Below are 10,419 nucleotides of genomic sequence, written 5' to 3'. Positions count from 1 at the left end.
TTTGTGCCATATAGTGAGTGTACATACTCAAGTTTTGAACAAAATCGACTAGCTAACGAAAGAGAGAAAAACTTATGTAGGCAAAGCATATTCGAATAACAAGATTAATGGCCTAAGGCGAAATTAAACACCAAGATATGCTAACAAGTGTAAAGGTCCCAAACATTAGTAATTCTTAACATATGGACTAGTCAGATTTGGAAAATATCTACTTAATAGAACCGGGTTTAGGCATTCTTGAAGCTAAAAGTTAAAGAGGCCTAAAAAATTGAAGAAAGCAAACAGAATTGCACACAAAATAGCCCAAAAAAACATATTAAACTGACGAACTTCAGGAGTGAAAACATATGCAAATCATAGAACATATGCAAATCTAGTAACTCACCAGTTAAGCGAAGAACAGTAAAGAATGAACTTCCACAAAAATCCCAAAATCCCAATGCGTCAAAGTTCCCAAGAGCTTCGATGAACTCAGGGCAATGCTCGCACCAAGAACAGGTTAAGTAACAATGTGTTAATGAACTTGGCTTTAAACCGGTCAATACAGAATACACATCAAGAGAGTAGCAAAACCCCAATTTTTAGTGAATAAAATCGATTTCAAAGTGTGTCTTAAAGGGGACTTGGGAGGGGTTTATATAGTGACAGAAATTAGAAGAACAAATATGGAAAACAATCAATTAAACACAAATAGGGAAAGAAAATCAGTCAAATTTAAGCAGGAACAAGGAAAGTCACATGCATAGCCTATTCTGAGTAGAAATAGGTAAAAACAAATCGAACAAACCCCAGTTGGCAAATGGTCAATAAATTAGCCAAGAATCTCGGTGAATCGAACCGACATGATCTTGTTGAGAGTGTAAACAGACGGATTTTCGTCTGAATCTTGTAGGTTGAGGATGATTACACTTGATTCGGAGAGGTAGTACTTGCCAAAATCGGGCAAGTACTAAGTAACACCATGAATGGGTGAATGGTAACGAGATAATACAAATAAGGTAAGCATATCGTGGAAAGAATCCATGTTGGAGATGGATTCGGAGAGTTTTAGAAAGGCGGCAATTAGGGTTCTTCAGAGAAGGGGGAAGGTTTCAGGGCGGCGGGTTAGAGGGAAATGGCATTAGGGTTTGGGGTTGGGTAATTTAAAAGAGTAGGTTGATTGTGAGTTGTTAATTTAGAGATCAACAGCCAAGATTTTAAAGAGAGATTGGGGCGGATTAATTAAATGGGTATGGGTGATGGGTTGCTGGTGTTGGCCTAGGGGTTATTGGGTTAGGGTATTGGGCCTTTTGGTATGAAAATTAGTTAAAAAAATTGGGCCACCTCTTTTAAATAGAAATTAAAAGGAAACTAATTTAATAAAATAGTTAAATAAATATATGAAAATTCTACTTATGAAAATTAATACTTTAAACAATAATAGAAGACTATAAAAATGTAAAATATTATTTTGACCCTAAATGAAAGGTCAATTGCAATAAGAATGCAAAATATATGCTATTATTGCAAATTTATGCGAATAGCCTAAAAATATAATTGTAATTATATAAAAATGAAGTGAAAATATTTCAAAAATATATTAGGGATGAAAATAATAATTTGAAGTGATTAAGTCATCACAAATAAATTAAAAGGGTAATTATTGAATTGTTTATGTAAATTAATGCTAGAAAATTAATTTAAAAGCTCTAAAATTACGAAAACTAATAAGAAGTGATTGTGTAAATCTTGTAAAATAAATAATAATACAAAATGATATTTTAAAAGTATATATATTGTTTGAAAAATATATGAGGGAAAAATTGGGTATCAACAGGACCCCCGCAAATATTAAGGGTGCATCTAGCAAAGTGGGACAACCACAATGGGGTAATTATGTATTATTCCAATATTTAATTGGTGATTTAAGTTGGAAAATGTTGAAAACTCTCTTAGTTAAATTTGAAAATTTGAGGGTTGAGTTGATGTCGGAATTTGGTAAAGTTAGTATGGTTGGACTCGTGGTTGAATGGGCATTCATATTTATAACTTTTGTCGGGTTCCGAGACGTGGGCCCCGCTGGCGACTTTTGAGTTAAATTTCGGATTTTGTTGGAAAATTAGTATTATCATATGGAATTAATTCCAACAATTTATATTTACTGAATCGAATTAAATGTGACTAGATTGGTAACCTTGTGTGGGAAAAATTCCTATTAGGATTGGTATTGTTATGAAAATTGTTATGTGTTGAAAGTTGTTGTCACCACCTAATTCCATTTTAGACCGTGATGGCGCCCAACACCATTGTTAGGCAAGCCAACACTAATCAAACTAATGGTTTCCCGTTTAAATAAAATACTAAGTGGATAACATTTCCTCATTTGTTAAAGAAATTTAGAAATTTGCCGATGTGACATAATTAAACGGTAGCAAACGAGTACAAATCGTAATCATATAAACAAAACCAAAATCATAAGTCTACTAGTGTGTGTTCCAAGACCTGGTGTCACAAGTATGTGGGCAATCTAGTAGAATATACAAAAGAACACTAGCCTACTGTCTGAAATGAAATAGACAGAAACAAAATAAAACATAAGGGAGACTCTGGCTGCTGCAGAACGGCTCGGAAGACAGCTCACCGTGAAGTCTCGAGATAGGGATCAAATCTATGCACCAGACTGGTAACCAGATGCACCTACCTTAGATCCTGTACAATTAAGTGCAGAAGTGTATCGTGAGTACATAAATAATATGTGCCCAGTAAGTATCTAGCTTAACCTCGAAGAAGTAGTGACGAGGGGTCGACTCCGACACTTACTAGGGCCAATAACATGATAATATGAAATTCTAATTAAGCATGATATACAACAATAAGACTTAGAACAAGAAATAATTGAACAAGTCTTCAGAAATATTTAAGAGCTTGAATCACTTCCTTCCTTTAAAACATATGATCACACAAACAATGAATTTATACCGATTATGAGAGTAACTTCCAGTTTTTATTATCACACACGAATACCACCGAGGACGTTCGGCCCGATCCAACATAAATGTAAATTGTGCACTGCCGAGGGTCGAACGGCGCGAACCATAGATGAATCTATTACCACGCTCGCGAATCATACATGCAACGCTGTCAAATAAAAATTTATCAATAAATCATAACTCTTCCTTGAGTCTTTTCAAAATAAAGACAATTCGACTTGGTGCTTTTAAATCCTTAAAAATCCTCAACTCAGTTCCATTTGATACAGTTAACAATTATGATCAAATAACGGTGTCCACAAGAATTGTGTAAACCTAAAACTACCTGGATATAAACAGGAACAGTAGCTACGTACGAACTTTCGTCACTTCGTGCGTACGTACTCCCCCACAAATAACAACACATATTAATTAAGTTCACCTGTAGGGTAAGTTCCCTCTTACAAAGTTAGAAAAGATACTTACCTCGCCTCAAAGCTTACTTCCCAATTCAAGAATGCGCTCAAACCTCCAAATTTGATGCCAAACGACTCGGAAATAGCCAAACATAATATAATTCTGCCCGAACATACCAACAAGTTTGGAATCATAAAACGGACTCGCTCGAACTCTCCAAACGCCCGAAACAACATTAAAACTAAGAATCGCATCCCAAAACCAATTGAATCAAACTTAAGAACTTCAAGTTCTTCACCTCACTTCCAATGTGCCGAAACGTACTTAAACTACTCGGAATGACACCAAATTTTACGTGCAAGTCTTAAATGACATTACGAAACTATTCCTGGTCTCGAAATTCCGTTTGGACCTCGATATCACCAAAACCCGCTCGAAACCAAATTTAAAGGACTTTTAAAACCTTCAAGAACCAACTTTCACTATTAGGCGCTGAAATGCTCCCGGGTCACCCAAAACTCGATCCGGACATACGCCCAAGTCCAAAATCATCATACGAACCTATTGGAACCGTCAAATCCCGATTCTGAGGTCGTTTACTCAAAATGTTGACCGAAGTCAAACTTGACCTTTTAAGCCAACCTTAAGGAACCAAGTGTTCTAATTTCATCCCGAACCCTTCCAAATCCCGAACTAACCATTCCCGCAAGTCATAAAAGAGTAAAAGCATGTACGGGAAGTCTTATTTAGGGGAACGTTGTTCTAGAAGGTAAAATGACTTGTCTGGTCGTTACATTCTCCACCTCTTAAACAAACGTTCGTTCTCGAACGGATTTAGAATCATATCTGAAGTGCTGAATAAGTGTGGATATCTGCTCCGCATGTCCTCCTTAGACTCCCAGGTCACCTCCTCGACTGGTTGGCCCTTCCACTGGACCTTTACTGTGAAAATCCTCTTGGATCTCATCTGGCGATCCTGTCTAGAAATAATGGCAACTGGCTCCTCCTCATAACCCAAGCTCTCATCTAGTTGAATACTGCTAAAAATTAAACACTTGTGACAAGTCGGCGTGATACCTCCGGAGCATAGACACGTGAAAAACCGGATGAACCCTTGATAGGCTGGGAGGTAAATCAAGCTCATATGTAACCTCTCCAACCCGCCCCAACACCTCAAATGGGCCTATAAACCTTGGGCTCAACTTGCGCTTCTTCCCGAATCTCATAAGGCCCTTCATCGGCGAGACTTTCAAGAGAACATTCTCGCCTACCATAAATGATACACCATGCGCCTTCTGATCCACATAACTCTTCTGTCTAGACTGTGTTGTGCGAAGTCGCTCCTGAATCAACTTTACCTTTTCAAGGCATCCTTCACCAAATCAGTACCATATAACTTAGCCTTGCCATGCTCAAACCACCTGATAGGAGAACGACATCGCCGACCATATAAAGCCTCAAATGGAGCCATCTCGATGCTGGCCTGATAAGTGTTATTGTAAGCAAACTCGACCAAAGGCAAGAACTGATCCCACTGTCCCCCAAAGCCAATCACACATGCTCTGAGCATGTCCTCCAAGATCTGGAATGTCCGCTCTGAATGCCTGCCGGTCTATGGAGGAAACGCAGTGCTGAGCTCTACACGGGTCCCCAACTCACTCTGTACGGCTCTTCAGAAATGCGAAGTAAACTGAGGGTCTTTGTCTGATATGATGGAAACAGGCACACCGTACAATCGAACTATCTCCCAAATATAAATCTGGACCGACCTCTCTGAAGTATAAGTAGTTGCAACTGGAATGAAGTATGCTGACTTGGTCAACCTGTCAGCAATTACCCAAACTGCATCGAACTTTTGCAAAGTCCGCGGCAACCCAACTACGAAGTCCATAGTAGTGAGTTCCCATTTCCACTCTGGTATAGTCATCTGCTGGAGTAAGCTACCTGGCCTCTGGTGTTCATACTTAACCTACTGGCAATTTAGGCACCTAGATACATACTCAACTATGTCTTTCTTCATCCGTCGCCACCAATAATATTGTCTCAGTTCCCGATACATCTTCGTTACACCTGGATGAATGGAATATCGAGAACTGTGTGCCTCCTCTAGGATCCTCTCCCTAAAGCCATCGACATTAGGAACACATAGATGACCCTGGAGTCACAGGACACCACCCTCGCCAATAGAAACCTCTTTGACAATACCCTGTAGTACCGTCTCCATGAGAACTTCCAAGTGCGAATCATCAAATTGTCGAGCCTTGATCTGCTACAATAGTGAAGACTGGGCAACAACACATGCAAGAACTCGGCTGGGCTCTGAAATATCTAACCTCACAAGTCTGTTGGCCAAGAACTGAATGTCCAAAGCTAGTGGCCTCTCCTCTGCTGAAATGAATGCCAAGATACCCATGCTCTTTGCCTTCCTGCTCAAGGCACCCACGACTATATTCGCCTTGCCCAGATGATAAAGAATAGTGATGTCTTAGTCCTTCAGTAACTCAAGCCATTTGCGCTGCCTCAAATTGAGATCCCTTTGCTTGAACAAGTATTGCAAACTGTGGTGATCAGTGTAAACCTCACAAGGCACCCCATATAGATAATGCCTCTAGATCTTAAGAGCATGAACAATCACGGCCAACTCCAAATCGTGCATAGGATAATTCTTCTCATAGGGCTTCAGCTGACGTGAAGCATATGTAATAACTCGCCCCTCCTGCATCAATACATAACCCAAGCCAACGTGTGAAGCGTCTCAATACACCATATACATCCCCGAACCAGAAGGTAACACTAGAACTGGTGTTGTAGTCAAAGTTGTCTTGAGCTTTTGAAAGCTCGCCTCACAATCATCGGTCCAACGAAACGGATCACCCTTCTGGGTCAATCTAGTAAAAAGTGCTGCAATGGATGAGAAGCCCTCCAAAAATCGGCGATAATAACTCGCTAGCCCCAAGAAACTCCTGATCTCAGACGCCGAAGTAGGACGAGGCCAACTCTGAACTGCCTCAATCTTCTTGGGATCCACCTCAATACCCTCGCCTGATACCACATGCCCCAAGAATGCCACAGAATTTAACCAAAACTTACATTTGGAGAACTTAGCACATAGCTTCTGTTCCCTCAAGTTCTGAAGCACCACTCTCAAATGTTGCCCATGCTCCTCCATGCTACGTGAGTAAATCAAGATGTCATCAATAAAGACGATAACAAAGGAATCGATATAAGGCCTGAACACCTTGTTCATCAAATCCATAAATGTTATTGGGGCATTAGTCAGGCCGAAGGACATCACTAGAAACTCATAATGGCCATAACTAGTACGGAAGACAGTCTTCGGAACATCTGAGTCCCGAATCTTCAACCGATGGTATCCCGATCTCAAGTCGATCTTAGAAAACACCCTAGCACCCTGCAACTGGTCAAACAAATCATCAATACGCGGCAACGAGTACTTGTTCTTAATGGTAACTTTGTTCAACTGACGGTAATCAATGCACATCCGTATAGTCCCATCCTTATTCATCACAAATAATACTGGTGCACTCCAAGGTGATACACTCGGCCTGATGAACCCCTTCGCTAGCAACTCCTCAAGATGTTCCTTCAACTCCTTTAATTTTTTTGGAGCCATACGATACGGTGGGATGGATATAGGCTGAGTGCCTGGAGCCAAGTCAATACAGAAATCAATATCATGATCTGGTGGCATGCCTGGAAGGTTAGAAGGAAACACATCGGCGAACTCCCGGACTACTGGCACTGAATCAATCGTCGGAGACTCTGCGGTGGTATCCTGAACATAAGACAGATAAGCCAAACAACCCTTCTCGACCATATGTTGAGCCTTCAAAAAATAGATAACTCTGGGCAACTCTGGCATTGCTAAGGTAATAGTCTTGGCATAGCAATCAAGGATGGCGTGATATGGGGATAACCAGTCCATGCCCAGGATGACCTCAAAGTCGATCATATCAAGTAACAGAAGGTCCGCTCTAGTCTCGTAACTACAGAATGCGACTACACAGGACCGATAGATCTTATCCACAACCACAGAATTGCCCATATGAGTGGACACATAAACAAAAGTACCTAAGGACTCACGAGGAATATCAAGGAAATGAGCAAACAGAGATGATACATATGAATAGGTAGACCCTGGATCAAACAATACCAAAGCATCTCTACCGCAGACAGAAATAATATATGTGATCACGGCATCTAAGGCCAATGCACCTGGTCTGGCCGGAAAAGCATAGAATCTAGCTGGAGTGCCGGCTGGCTGGACTCCACCTGGCTGAACAATAACTGGATTACCTCCCCCTGCTTGGCCTCCACCTCTAGGACGGCCCCTACCCGCATGTCCCCCATCTCTGGGCGGTCAGACGGCTGGTGCTACAATCATGGGCTGATGACCCTGCTATACTGCCTTGCCCCGTATTCTGGGACAGTTCTCTTCATGTGACCCGGATCTCCACACTCGTAACAACCTCTCGGTACCATAGACTGCTGCCCCGAAGTCTGACCCTGATGGCCTGAATACCTACTAGAACAACCCCGGATGGCTGGTGGGCGGTATAAACTCTCCGGCATGGCACTGAAATAGGCACTGGAAGAACCCTGATGAGTTGGTGGGCGATAAGAACTCTCTGGCATGGCACTAAAATAGGGTCACGCTGGAGCACCCCGAGGAGGTGGTGGTGCTGGATATGTGGGCCTGCTAGGCTGACCCCTCCTAAACTGACCTATGCTCCTAGCCGGGCACCTCTAAACTCTCCAGATAAAGGGGTCCTCTTGTCTTGCTGCATCTGCTCTCTACCCCTCTGGCGGTATCCCTCAATCCTCCGAGCAATCTCCACTACTAGCTGATAATTAGTACCCATCTCAACCTATCGGGACATGCTAGCCCGAATACCGGTGTACAACCCCCCAATAAATATCTGCACTCTCTCTACGTCGGTAGGAAGTATCATAAGTGCGTGGAAAGACAACTCATAGAATCTCGCCTCATAATCGGTCACTGACATATGAACCTGCTTGAGCTGCTCGAACTGACCTCGCAACTCTTCCCTCTAAAAAGGTGGAATATACATGTCCAAGAAAAGCTGTGTAAATTGGTCCCAATTCATGGGAGGAGAACCCTCTAGTCTGCTAAGAAGATAAGACTGCCACTATCTACGGGACATGCCCTCCAGCTGGAAAGTTGTGAAATCCACCCCATGGGACTCCAATATCCTCATGTTGTGCAGTTTGTCCCTGCACCGATCAATGAAGTCACGGGGATCCTCATGTCGCTCGCCCCCGAAGATAGGAGGGTGTAGCCTAGTCCATCTGTCCAATAGCTTCTGCAGATCACCGTCCGCAACTGGTCTAGGCTCAGGTGCAACCGCTGTAACTGGCTGGGCTCCGCCCATGGGTAGTGTACCCGGAGTCTGATATACTGCAGTTGTATGCCTCGGAGCCTAGGCAGTAGGGGTCTGCTCTTCCCCTCCCACCTGAGATATGGATGGGTCTGCTAGAAATAAACTAGCCTGAGTCATAGTGTCCATGAACTGCAGCATACGGCCCATGACCACTTGAAAACCCGGTGCTGACATGAAATCTACCGAGGTTGGCTCTATGGCAGGCACCTCTCCCTGCTCCTCAATGATGGTATCCTCCACTGGATCTGCTGGTGGTGCTACCGGGGCAGCTCTAGGACGCCCTCGTCCCCTACCTCGGGTCGGTGCCCTCCCCCAACCTCTGCCTCGGCCTCTAGTAACGGGGGGAGCAGCTCCTTCCAGGTCTGGAATGTCCGACGTACGCGTCCTCACCATCTGTGAAAGAATGAGAGAAAGGGTTTTAGTATACCACCAATTGAACGATAGGAGATGAATAAAGAGTAATTTCCTAACACCCTATAGCCTCTCGAAGATAAGTACGGACGTCTCTGCACCGTTCCACAAGACACTACTAGGTATGCCCATAACTTGTGAGACTTACGTGAACCTAATGCTCTGATACCATGTTGTCATGACCCAATTCCATCTTAGGCCGTGATGGCGCCCAACACTATTGTTAGGCAAGCCAACACTGATCAAACTAATGGTTTCCCGTTTAAATAAAATACTAAGTGGATAATATTTCCTCATTTATTAAAGAGATTTAGAAATTTGTCGATGTGACATAATTAAACTGAAGCAAACGAGTACAAATCATAATCATGTAAACAAAACCAAAATCATAAGTCTACTAGTGTGTGTGCCAAGACCTGGTATCACAAGTATGTGGGCAATCTAGTAGAATATACAAAAGAACACTAGCCTACTGTCTCAAATGAAATAGACAGAAATAAAATAAAACAAAAGGGAGACTCCGGCTGTTGCAGAACGGCTCGGAAGACAGCTCACCGTGAAGTCTCGAGATGGGGATCAAATCTACGAACCATACTGGTAACCAGATGCACCTGCCCAGATCCTGTACAATTAAGTACAGAAGTGTAGCGTGAGTACATAAATAATATGTACCCAGTAAGTATCTAGCCTAACCTCGAAGAAGTAGTGACAGTGGTCGACTCTGAAACTTACTAGGGCCAATAACATGATAATATGAAATTCTAATTAAGCATGATATACAGCAATAAGACTCAGAACAAGAAATAACTGAACTAGTCTTAAGAAATATTTAAGAGCTTGAATCAATTCCTTGCTTTAATATATATGATCACACAAACAATGAATTTATACCGATTATGAAAGGAACATCCAGTTTTTATTATCACATAGGAATACCATCAAGGACGTTCGGCCCGATCCAACATAAATGTAAATTGTGCATTGCCGAGGGTCGAACGGCGCGAACCATAGATACATCTATTACCTCGTTCGCGAATCATACATGTGACGCGGTCAAATAAAAATTTATCAATAAATCATAACTCTTCCTTAATTCTTTTCAAAATAAAGACAATTCGACTTGGAGCTTTTTAATCCTTAAAAATTCTCAACTCAGTTCCATTTGATACAGTTAACAATTATGATCAAATAACGGTGTCCACAAGTATGGTGTAAACCTA

Source organism: Nicotiana tomentosiformis, chromosome 9 (assembly GCF_000390325.3).
Source record: "Nicotiana tomentosiformis chromosome 9, ASM39032v3, whole genome shotgun sequence".
NCBI classification, from domain to species: domain Eukaryota; kingdom Viridiplantae; phylum Streptophyta; class Magnoliopsida; order Solanales; family Solanaceae; genus Nicotiana; species Nicotiana tomentosiformis.
The sequence above is the reverse complement of the archived record's forward strand: the minus strand, read 5'-3'. Positions refer to the sequence as shown.